Here is a 12,623-nt window from a genome sequence, read left to right on the forward strand (position 1 = left end):
CTGGAAGTCCAAGATCAAGGTGCTGGCAGGTTTGGTTTCTTCTGAGACCTCTCTTCTTTGGCTTGCAGTCAGCCACCTTCTAGCTGTGTCCTCACATGGCCTTTTCCTGCACACTGCACTCCTGCTGTCTCTCCTTATAAGGCCACCAGTCCTATTGGATTAGGGTCCCCTCCCAATGACCGCACTTAACCTGAATCACCTCTTTAAAGATGCTATCTCCGAATACAGTCACATTGGAGTTAGAGCTTCAACATATGCATTTTTCAGGGGATGCAACTCAGTTTATAACAAGATATTTACAGTGAAATTTTTCATGATGATAAAATACTAAAAGTAAAATGAATATTCATCAAGCATAAGAGATAATACCAACAGTCTCTTTGTAGCTGCTCATGTGCCTTGTCCCCCCATCCCATCTCTTACCTCTTCCACAGAATGGCCTGATTTTTTCACTTTTCCTACTTTTCTTTATAGTTATTTTATAAATAAAAATAAAAATAACTTAAAGCTAAACATATTATATACATTTATCAATTTCTCCTTATATCCCTACACTTATTAGGACACTAAATTTATTAGAATCTAACAAGTTTAAATTATTAGAGCACTAAGCTTAAAAGATCCTAACGAAAAAGGTTTATATATGTGTATCTATGTATGTAAGTGTCTATTTTTCTATTAAGCATACATTTAGAATTGTGATAAATTCTTGGGAAATCAAAGTTCTTTTCAATTACAGCAATCCTCTTTATCTCTGGTAATGATGCTTTGACTTAAATTCTACTTTGTGTCATATTATTATAACTATACAAACTGTTTTTGGTTAGGCCTGATAGTACTTTTTACATGCTTATAAAAAAAAAACTTTGTATACCTTAAACTTATGTAATGTTATATATCAATTATATCTTAATAATAAAAACAAAAAACCTTTCCTAGCTTCTTAACTTTGGGATGTGTCTTTTTAAAATTAATTTGTTTCTTTAGCTTTTTTTTTAACCAGGGAAGTTTATTCTCTTTGCAATGATTATTGATATGTTTGGGTTCATTTCTACCATCTCATTATATATTTTCTATTTGTTTCACTGTTTCCAGGTTTCTTTATTCCATTCTTCCTTTCCTTTTCTTGCCTTCTTTTGCATTAAATAAGAATTGTTTCCCTCTCATTCAGTGTTTCCCCACTACTATTTTTGAAATAATATGCTGTTTTTGATGAGTTCATGGTAACCCTATCAATTTTAACATGCATATTTAACTAATACTAAATTTAACCAATATCTCTACTATCCTCAAGAATAGCAAAAGAACCTTAAATATTTAAACACCAGTCTTTTTTCCCTCACCTTTATGTAATTTTTCACCTAGCATTTTAATCTTGATTTTTAATGCTGCAGACTTGATGTTATTGTTTTATCCTGACAATATTTAATTTATCCATGTTTACCATTTTATTTGCTCATCATTCCTTCTTGAATTTCAGATGTTCATTCTGAATTAATTTCCTTTATTCTGAAGTACATTCTTTAGAAGTTCCTTTAGTGAGGATCTACTCAGAGTAAATTCTCTACGTTTCTGTCTGCAATGTCTTTATTGCACACTTCCTCTTTATTTATTTATTTTTAGTTTAGGCACTGGGGATTGAACCCAGGACCTTGTGCATGCCAAGCACATGCTCTACCACTGAGCTATACCACCCAGCCCCAATACTTCCTCTTTAAAGGGAATTTCTTAGTATAAAACTCAAAACTAGTTTCTTTCTGCACTTTAAAATTAAAAAATTTTTTTCTTGTTGTTGGGGGAGATAATTAGATTTTTTTTTAAAACACAGGTACTGGGGATTGAACCCAGGATCTTATACATGCTAGCATGACCTCTACCCCTGAGCTACACCTTCCCCCTCTCTTTCTGCACTTTTAAGAAGTCATTGCACTGACTTCTGACTTCTCTTGTTGCTGTTGAGAAGTCAACTGTCTTTCTACTTGTCAATCTTTGTAGATATTCTGTCTTTTCTCTCTGGTTTCTTGTTTTTCCCTCCATCATTCATAAAACATTTTATCTTTCAGTTCTTTATACAGTTATTGATGTCATACATCCCTGACTAAATTAATTCTGCATGGTTAATGGATGATGTTCCATCTGCTCACTGACCCCTGGGTGAGCCAATCTAATTGAGGACTCCATGGCAATAGGCTCTATCACTAAAAGTTACAAGACGAGCCTCCTTTGCCTTTAAAAAAATAAATTAAGCATTTCTCATAGAAATGGCTGCAAACACTGGTCTGAGAATAGTCTCTACAGACAAATAAAAAATGTGGCCAATCTGATTTATTAAAGTGAATAGTAGGGGGAAAGTAATTAGCAATGACAGCAAGTCTAGGCAAATAAGGAGAAATCCTAAAAATTCTGGATATTTTCTTGTGTTTAATTTCACTAGAGAAACTTAGGAACCCCTGAACTGCCAGAAAACCTACAGCAAGGTAAATGGGGGGATTAGCATCTGGGGTGCACTGCCTGGCTGAGAGTACAGTTTTGAAGTTCACCTTGCCACCAGTTACAGAGATGGCTGAAGGTTTTCATTTAGAACTGCTAACCTTTGTAAGTTTCTCAGAACTTTATTTTGTGATAAAACATCCATAACATAAAATTGACCACTTTAACCATCTTTCAGTGTACGCTTCAGTGGACTCTCATTGCTTTTTAAGTCTTCTCTTTGTTTTTGATGCTTTAAAGTTTCACTCTTACGACTTTCTATTTATTTACTCTGCTTGTATTCATTTGGATTCCTGATTATGAGTTGATATTATTTATCAGTTCTGGGATATTCATACAATGACCTTTTTGAGAAATGTCTCTCCTCCAGTCTCTCTGCTATCTCCTTCTGGAACTCTGATTAGATGTACATTGGATCTGCTCACTGTCCCTTCTTGGTCTTTAAACCTCTGTTTTATATTTTCCATCCCTTTGTTTCTGTGTTGTATTCTGTGTAACTTCTTCACACACAGCTTCTAATTCACTAAATCTTTCTATCATTTTTAATCTGTGATTTAACCCATCCAATGGATTTCTAATATCAATTTTCACATTTTTTCTTTCTGTACATTTTACTGGATTCTTTTCCAAGTCTGCTTGATTAGTTCTGATGATTTTTTTCCCTTGGTTGTACTTTTAATTCCCTCTGTAATTTATTTCAATGTATTAAACATAATAAAATAACATTTTATAGTTATTAGCAGTATCTCCGATCCTTATGATTCTGTAGTTGGTTGCTTCTGCTTGTAGGGGTTTGTTTCTTTCTGTGGTTAGAGACTTTTTAAAAAAATTGTGAGTCATGTTGAAACTCTGTGGGAAATGTTTGAGGCCTGGGTTGAATGATATTTTTCAAGAGCGAGTTTAGGTTTGCTCTTCCCAGATGCCTGTAGGTCTTACCAATCCAGAAACACTTTAAATTTTCTTCTTGGAGTGTTTTGGGTCACACAGATTAGATGAGACTGTCCCTAGGTAAATACATGAGTGGAAGTATGCTTTTTACTTTGATTCAAGTTAAGATGGGCTTGCACCCCCACTATCCCCCGTTTTTTTGTTTTTGCTTACCCATTGCCCACTGAGGATATTAGTGATGTGGGGACTGGGGAGGCTCAGCCTTGTCCTCTGATTTTACTGTCTGCTCTCCTTAGGCTCAGGCTACCTCACCTCCATGACCCACGAAAACCAAGATGTTCGGTCACCGGGCATCTGCACATGCCCCCGGGGCAAACATGCTCTCACAATTGCTTACTCCCATTTTCTCGTAGGGATTCCTCACAAGATTTTCTTTACATTTTATCAATTTTTTTTTTAAGTTCTGCTGTGTTGGGTTTTCTGTGAATGATTACTATGTCTTTCTTCATAAACAGCGTATCTTTTTAAACATTTATATTTCCTTTAGACATATAATGCTAAAACCCATAAGGAAAGTGGATTTATACTTATGTTTGCAGTTCATCTGACACATTTAGGAAAGGACTCAGCATTTGGGAGACGTACTCCAGGGACTCTGGAAGAATGCAGTGAGTAACGGGATGCAGCCTCAATATTACTGCTTCCTGTTAGTGACCCGACCCCCTGGGGCCTTAGAGCTGTCCAGGTGGCCACTCTGCACACCTCCAGTGACTCACCTGGAGTTTTACTACCCACTAGGGATCGGACAAGAAGCTTGGTGGCCAGAAGCCAGAGAGACAGGTCCTGACACCTGCTGGCGGCTGAGGGAGCCTCCACCTGCAGAAAGTGGGAACCTCCTTTATGCTCCCCAGTTGAAAAGTTTGACAAACATTTATTGCTCCGTACTTTGTGTCAGATTTTGGGTGTAATTGCGTGGATGCAAAGATGAAACAGTGAAGGTTACTGCTCTTGAAGAACTCATAATCTTAGGGCATGCCCGTTTAGCTGGGAAAGATAAAGATACACACCCAGGTACTTTAAATACATTGTGGGAGATGTTATGACCTGTGTGAGATAACAGGATGTATATATTGGTCTCTATCCAGTTCTTGGCACAGAGAGTCTAAAACCCTTGTAATTTCCTAAGTGATAAGAGCAACTTTCATTCTGATGAGGTTACTCTGGGTGGGTTCCTGGATGGGGGCTGGTCACCAGAAAGGCCAAGCTATGATTGGAAGCTTGGAATTTTCAGCCCTGCCTCCCCTCCCCGCCTTCTCTAGTAAAGGTAGAAGGGTTGGAAATGCAGTTAATAATTGACAGTGCCTACGTAAGGAAACCTTCATAAAATCCCAATAGCATGAGGTTCTAGAGCTTTCAGGTTGGACCCTCCCAGACCTTGCCCTATATATCTTCACCTACCTTTTCATCTGTAAACTTTATCATAAACTGGTAAATGTAAGGAAGTGTTTCCCTGAGTTTTGTGAGCCATTCTAGCAAATTAATCAAACCTGAGTAAGGGAATGTGGAAAACTCCGATTTATAACCAAGTTGGTTAGAAGTTGTGGGTAACCTGGGGACCTACTATTTGGGATTGGCATCTGAAATGGGGAACAGTCTGGTGGGACTGAATCCTTCTATCTGTGGGATCTGACACTCTTTTCAGGTAGATCATGTCAGAACTGAGTTAAATCGCAGGACACCCAGCTGGTGTCACAGAGGATTGCTTGGTGGTCACACATTTGGTGATCAGAAATGTTCTGTGAGGGTAGGAAAGGAGACATGCTGGAGGGAAAGATTGGATTTTTCTCCATACACTGTTGTAAGCTTGAGGTGGGAAGCCCCATAAAAAGACTGGCAGGACTCCCAGGCAGGGCCACTACTCTCCTCCCAGCACCAGCTGGTTCCCTGGCCCAGGGACTCTATCTCACTTTTTGCACCTGAAACGGTTTACTTTTAGGAAAGTAGAACTTACCCCTAAAATTCTATTGGTTCCTTGAGCTCACTCCTGATTGGTTATTTCTTTCACTCCTGATTGGTCCATTTCCCTCACTCCTGATTGGTTATTTCTCTCCCTCCTGATTGGACCATTTCTACAAAGCTTGTTCCTAATTAGTCAACTTTTGTTATACCTTATTTACATATGATGTTACAAAGTGTAAACTGGCAGCCTATAAAAGCCTGTGTAAACCTACAGACGGGGTCTAGAGCTTGGAGTGTTAACTCCTCTGGGCCTGCTGGTGTAATAAACTTGAATTCTCCAACTCTCCAAGTGCTGCTTGGTCTCTTGCCTGGATCTAGGTTGCTTTCACAACTGAGCTGTAACACTGAGCTGTGAACACTAAGCTGTAACACGTTTTTCTGCAACAAGCTCAGAATGCCATGGAAAAGACTAGTTCACTCTGCATCTCCACACAAGTGGAACTCCCTGTAACCTCCAGACTTATTTCTTTCAATTACAGCCATAAGCAGAGACACAGAAGGGTCTTCCTCCGCTAATTGCAAATTTTTAGGAAAGAGAAACGAATTGGCTCAATCTGAGTCAAATGTCCTCCTTCTGTGATCCAATCGCTGAGACCAAAATACATATACGACAGCAAAGTCTTGAGGGATGGGTTGGGGAGGGGCTGGATGTGGTAAGCCAGAAAGATACTTGACTCTTGCCTTTCTGTAGCACCAAACCTGGATCAATCCTACCACACTCCTTCTCTGTTCTTTGCTAGAACAGCTAACAGCTGTAGGGGCGATTGTTGGGGGTGGGGGGTGGGGTGGGGAGGGGAAACACAAACATTTCATGCGGATATTTCAAATGGAAATTCTCAGTGGGAAAAGATCCTCCAGGCCTCGATGGTGATTGGGTGAGGAGGGATGGTGCTAGGGGTGGTGGCCTTGCAAAGATGGTGCTGATGGTAGTTTGCTGGCCTGGAAGGTATGTGACCTTGGTGAATTCACCACCATCCAGGATCCGGCTCTGAATTTGCAAGCTAAGAAATATTCAGTATTTCCAGTATTTCAGAACTGATGTGATTTGTAGGTACTGATTCACATGAATGAGGTTCATAAGCAACACCCTCCATAAGAATTTATTAATTTACAAAGTCTATTTAAGGCTATATTGGCCCTCTCCAGATCTGCTTTTCAAATACCTCTTTGGACCCCAACTCATGCTCTGTGCTGTGTGCTGGGGACAGAGATAAATCAGATACAGGCTTTGCTCGAAGAGCTCCCTAATATACGTATGTGTTGGGTGTGGGCAGACACTTTCACCCTCTGAAATCCTGCAGCCTGGAAAGCCAAGTCACAATTAGGAAGCAGCTTGTTGAGGGTGAAGTGGGAACAGGGAGGTTGGTTGGAGGGTAGGATGGCTTAGCGGTACCTCTGACAGCCTGAGTCCCACTTTATTTGGTGGGGGTTGACCTGGGGCAGCCACTCTCCCTGTGCAGTTCTGTGACCCACCATGGCCACTGTTGGCCCCATATGCTCTTTGCACTTCTGTGGCTGCCCACCGTCCTTTTGAACAGGACCTTCTTTCTGTAGACATTTGTCATCTTATGTGAAAGCTCAGGCCTCCAGTCCTGGGAACTGAAAGGTGTTGGTGGCATTCCCCGTGAGTCTCATCCATGTCACACAGATCTTACTGTCCTCTCGCTCAGGACCGGACCTGCTTTCCCTGGTCTCTCACTTCCTGAGGGCCGCTCACTCTTGCCGCCTTGTTAATCTGCGACATTCTGATTGGGTTCTCAGCACCCATCTCTGAGCCTCTACATTACTTTGGTCATTTTTTTCTCTCCTCCTGACTGTTTTTCCAAATATCTGACAATTTCCTTCAATTGTCCATCCAACCTCTATCCCTCTAACTCCTAACAGGTGACCCTGCCACTTACTTTAGTTAGAAAATTGGGGTGGGGCGCAACTCACTTCTATGTAGGCATAAGCTCCTGATAAAAGGCTCAGCTGCCCATTTCTAATGCTTCATCCTGGGGCCACCCCTCCCTGCCTTCAGCCTACTTGCTCTGTCCCCTCCGGTCCTCGTCTCCGTTGATGGCATCTGAGTCTTGCCTTCCTGCTTCATACCTACAGTGGGGAGTATGCCTGGTGCCATGGACTGAATTGTGTTCCCTCTCCCTACAGTTCACACGGTGAAGCCCTAAGCCCTCATGTGATGGTGCTGGACATGGAGCCTCTGGGGGTAACTAGGTCACGAGGGTGCAGCCCTCACAACGGAAGCAGAGCCCTTCTAAGAAGATATACCAGACAGCTTGCTTCCTTCCCTGCTCTCTACCACATGAGGACACAGGGAGAAGGTGGCCAGGACGAGGGCTCTCACCAGACACAGACCTGCCAGCCCCTCGGTCTTGGACTTCCCAGCATCCAGAGCTGTAGAAAACAAACATCCACCCAGCTTATGGTATTTGTATCTCCCTCACTTCTGGCCTTTCCTCTTCCTTCCCCCCACTCCACGCTCCGCATGTCCCTTGTTCGTATTTCCCGGAGTCCTGTCCCAGATTCCCTTTTCTCCTCTCTCTGGTTTCTCCCCTTGAGTGACCTCATCCACTCCCAAGGTTTCAGTTGCTATTTCTGTGCAGCTCCTAACTATCTTTTTTTCCCAGCTGTTTGCTTCCCTCTGTGAGATAACAGAAAATATATACATTGTTCTCCTGACTCACAGCTCAAAAAACTCTTGTAATTTCCTAAGTGATAAGAGCACAAGGAGCATCTTTTTGTTCTCATATTTGGTCTTTGACTTTGTCTCTGGCACGGGGCTCTTAAAACCATTGTAAATTCCTAAGTGAAAAGAGCTCAAAGGAGCATCTTATGATCTAATGAGGCCACTCTGGGGAGGCTCCTGAATGGGAGCTGGTTGCTAGCAAGACCAGCTTAGAAGACCAAGATTAGAAGCTTGGAATTTTCAGCCCCGCTCCCTCCACTCCTCTAGAAAGGATAGAGGGGCTGGAAACGGAGTTAATCACTGATCATTGCCTACTTGAGGAAGCCTCCGTAACACCCCAATAATATAGCCTTCGGGGACCTACTAGGTGGGTAAACACATCCACCTAGAGGAAGGGCTGTGCATCCCAGCTCCACAGGGACAAGAAACTCCTGTGCTAGGGACCCTCCCGGACCTCACCGTATATGTATCTTGATCTGCCTGCTTATCCGTATCCTTCACCATATTTCTTAATAAACTGGTAAATGTAAGCACGTGTGCCCCTGAGTTCCATGAGCCACTCCAGCAAATTAAACTTGAGAAAGGGAACGTGGGAACTTAACGACTTGTAACTAAGATGGACAGAGGTTGTGGGTAACCTGAGAACCTACTTTTTGCAATTGGCTTCTGAGATGGGGGACAATCTTGTGAGACTGAACCCTTTACCTGTGGGATCTGACACTCTCTTCAGATAGATTGTGTCAGAAATGAGTTAAATTGTAGGACACCCACCGGCTGTTGCAGAATTGGCTTGGTGTGGGGGTTTTCCCCACATCTCGTATCAGAAGTGTTGTGTGGTAGTAGTATTTGACTAAAGGAGAAACACAGGAAGGAAGACTGAGGGGTTTTATGTTTTTTTGTTTTTTTTTTCCCTATACTCCCTCCTGCCATCCATTCTCTTCCCTTCTCTGCCTTGCTTTGGGTCTTGGGGCACTGACCTCTGTGACTGCATCAATGAGCTCTCTTGCCCTCGGACTTCTTGTTGAGTCCAGCCAGTGAGAGGAATCGGAAACTAGGAAGGTGGGAAAGAAAGGAGTCCTCCTACTGAGGTCTTTCCCCAGAGACCCGAGAACAGAGGGCAGGGGACTTGCGGGAGGATTGAAGTTCAGGGCCACTGCCAAGGAGAAAGAGTGAAGAGGCAGTCAAAGGCTCCCTGGCTCAGACCCAGGCAGGCGGATCGGGTGGACTCATTCATCCAGGGCCAGCCGGGGGCCGAGACTGCCGAGCTGGCTGGCCCGGCCCAGGCCCGTCTGGGGGCTGGGAGGGGATTTCTTCAGACTCCCTCCCCCAGGGCTGGGCGAGCAGGAACCTCTGGAGGATTTTAATTTGGGGAGGGACCAAGGAGTGCCTGGCAGGGCGGCAACTTCAGGGCAGCTGAGGCAGCCCGTTGGCCCAGGGCGCCTGGAAGCCAGGGAGCAGCCTCTCCTGCCTGGGACGCCCCTCCGCCCCCCCGAGGTAAGCTGCGGGGGCCGGGAGCCGGTGGCCCACGTCCCTCCGTGGGGAGCAGGGGGCGGAGGCCGAAAGCGCAGGGCGCGGGGTGGGGGAGCCAGGGGCCCAGGGCCAACCGTGGGGTGCTCCCTTGGCAACCTTCTTCCGGTGTAGCCTTCAGGAGTGGCTGCTTGGGATCCTGCTACTTTCATTTTAAAAGTTGGCAGCATGTTGGACCAGGAGTTAGGGGGCTTTCTCAGGCTTCCCGCGCCAGCGACGTGATGGGAGGATCAGGTAATGAATGCCATTGCCCTTCCCAGCGCTGGTCAATCACTGGCCGTCTTTCTCTCCCTTCATCACATTCTCCCCAGTAACCTGCCCCTACTCCCGCCCCGCAATTTTTTAATCTCCCTCCAAGGAACCGGATCCTAGCCCTCCTGTGCTGCCCCTGGAGACCACAGCCAGGGGACACAGTCTCTGGTTTGTTCCTGCAAGGCGAGTTTCCAGGGTTATTTGTTTCCTTCTTCCTGGTACTGCTGTCTGAGGGATTCTGTTCATTTCTTCATTTGTTATTCATTTGTTTACGCATCATTGTTTGAGCCTGTGCCTGGATTCTCTGTGGGGGATCAGGCACGGGACACACAATTTCCGCTGGGAATAAGGAAGACGGAAATTTGTTTCACAAGTGTGTAATGATCATTTATAAGCTGGTGGATAGCATAGCAAAGTGGAAACTCATTTTAGGGTCATAGAGACACTGGATTCAGGTCCCACCTCTTCCTGAGTCTCGGTTTGCTCATCTGTAAAATGGTATGGTTATGAAGATGACATGAGACAACACATGTCAAGTGCCAAGCCAGGTGCCAGGCACACAGTGGGGCCTCAGCAAACATCTGTGCTCTTCCCTTCTTCTTGGCCCCCTTTCTGCCATGCCCCTCCCTAACTGCCACCTTCCCGTGGCTAGTAAAGATAAGTCGGACAACACTGGCCTTGAAGGCACTTAGCAGGTCTGTAAACACCGAACTGGGAGGGAAGGGGGAGGTGGTGAAGGGAGGGGTGGGGGTGGGGCTGACTAGGGAAAGCGCCTCCTGCAGGCTGAAGGTAAGAACGCAGACCCGGCCTGGGACCTCTAGTTGGAGGGAGATGGAGGCTGTCTTGCTGTGTTTCTGAATTTGCATATTCCCACCGGCCCTGGGATGGGAACTACCAATTCCTAAAACCAACTCTGCCTGACCTCAGACTATAGGCTTTTAAAAGCATTATCTCATTTAATCATAACCCTTTTACAGTATTATTAGCCCTATTTTACAGATGAAGGAAATGAAGATACAAACAGTGGAAGGGATTTGCCTAAGGTCACATGGCTAATAAGTAATGAATCTAGAATTCAAATCGAGGTCAGACTCTAGACTCCCTGCCCTTTGTTCAACTCCTTGCTGTCCTTAAGTTTCTATGTAGCAGAAAGCACAAAAGGACAGCATCACTCCCCCAACCTCCTGGATGCTGGCTTCCCACTTCCTGTGGATCTCCTGCTCTGGGCTGCTTCAGCCAAGTGGGAAAGCTCACACTCCTTCCCTGATTCACTAATTCACTCATTCATACTTCATGCATTCAGTCAAGGGCTCTGTTGGTCCCCAGAGGGCAGGGGCCATGTCTGTGGTTCACTGTTTACAACCAGTGCTCTGTATATGTCCCTGAGACTGTTTGATAAATCCTTTGTGAGTAAATGATCCAATAAACATTAACTGATGCATTCTATGGGTTCCATAATAGGGATTCAAAGATGAATAAAGCAGAAGTTCTAGCTTCAGGGTTTTCACTGCCTTGTGGAGGAGACGGTGATGATATAAAGAAAACAGTGGTACCCTAGGCAGGAGCCGAGGTTGCTGAGGGAACTAAAAAGGGCATTTAATTCTACCATGTCTGCTTTGTTCACCACTGTACCCCGTGCCTAGCACAATGACAGGCACACTGCAGATGCTCAAAAAGGCTTTGCAGAGGAGGTGTTAGGACAGAATCTTGAAGGGGGTGTTAGGACTTCTCCAGGAGAACCACCTGGGGAGGGAAGATACTCTGGCAGAGGGAGATGCTTGTGAAAAGCCTAGTGGAGGGCAGGGGTTGGAACTGCTTAGGGGCTGAAACTAGTGGTTATCGGGGGGAAAGCGAAAGGGAGGGGGACAAGATAGGGGCCGGAGATTAAGGGGTACAAAGTACTCTGTATGAAATAAATAAGCCACAAGGATAGATTGTAAAGCACAGAGAATATAGCCAATATTTTATAATAACTATACATGGAGTATGATCTACAAAAATCTTGAACCACTGTGTTGTACACCTGAAACTAATATAATATTATAAATCAACTATACTGTAATAAAAATTAATTACTTAATTAAAGGCAACAAGGGGTAAAAAATGAAGGTGGACTTTCTTCTGGACAGGAAATTATTCTGGTTTGGTTGATTGGTTTGACAGTGAGGACTAGTTTTGACAATTGGATTATATGGTAGACGTGTTCCATAAACTAAACAAGCTAAATCTGTAGCTCCAAGGTTTGGATGAAAATATATCTAAAGCATGTTGCTAATGAAAACTATGCCAGGAAATTCTGTCTTGGAATCGATTTTCACTTGTGAAACATAATTTCAGGTATTAACTTAAAAGTGAGAGAGACGTAGCTTTTCCAAAATTCTTACGGGGATCCATGAGCAATAGAGATGCAGACTACAGGTGTATGGCGTACGTAGCATCAGTGGCCACATGCAGCATCGTGGGGACGAGCATCCTGACCAGGTCAGGTCAAGTGGCTTGCCCGCAGGTAAGCAGGGGCAGAGTTGGAGTAAGAACCAGGGTCTTCTGAGTGTGGTCATTTCATTGCTCTTTCTATGACTCCAAACTTCCTCCTTCCTTCCTTCTTCTACTCGATGGTTTATTCGGCAAACACTTAGTAAGCACCTATCGATGGAGTAGAAAAGAAACCTCTCCTACTTTCCTGGAGCTCATATGGTAGTTGAAAGAGATAGACAACAAGTAAACAAGCCAGACATTCTTACACAGCGGTAAGTGCTGAAAG

The 12,623-nt window shown here is 44.2% G+C and overlaps 1 protein-coding gene and 1 long non-coding RNA gene across 5 annotated transcripts in view; one reads left to right on the top strand and one right to left on the bottom strand.

Annotated features, from left to right (window-relative positions):
* The first annotated feature begins 9,304 nt into the window (after positions 1-9,304).
* RHBDL2 (rhomboid like 2) overlaps positions 9,305-12,623 on the top strand; it is a 42,011-nt gene continuing 38,692 nt past the window's right edge. The window contains exon 1 of one of the 4 annotated variants that reach the window (XM_045520311.2): positions 9,305-9,577. The gene's annotated coding sequence lies outside the window, so the exon portion shown is untranslated. Of the gene's footprint in view, positions 9,578-9,709; positions 9,845-12,623 lie in introns of those variants that run through there. The other 3 variants (XM_010959853.3, XM_074376788.1, XM_074376787.1) reach the window with 3 other exon arrangements.
* The window catches only part of LOC141579608 (uncharacterized), a 46,408-nt gene continuing 46,075 nt past the window's right edge, over positions 12,291-12,623 (bottom strand). Inside the window, exon 3 of the long non-coding RNA XR_012511337.1 lies at positions 12,291-12,505. This is a non-coding gene — a long non-coding RNA (uncharacterized LOC141579608). The remainder of the gene's footprint in view (positions 12,506-12,623) is intronic.

The sequence above is a fragment of the Camelus bactrianus genome, chromosome 13 (genome assembly GCF_048773025.1).
Source record: "Camelus bactrianus isolate YW-2024 breed Bactrian camel chromosome 13, ASM4877302v1, whole genome shotgun sequence".
Taxonomy (NCBI): Eukaryota; Metazoa; Chordata; class Mammalia; order Artiodactyla; family Camelidae; genus Camelus; species Camelus bactrianus.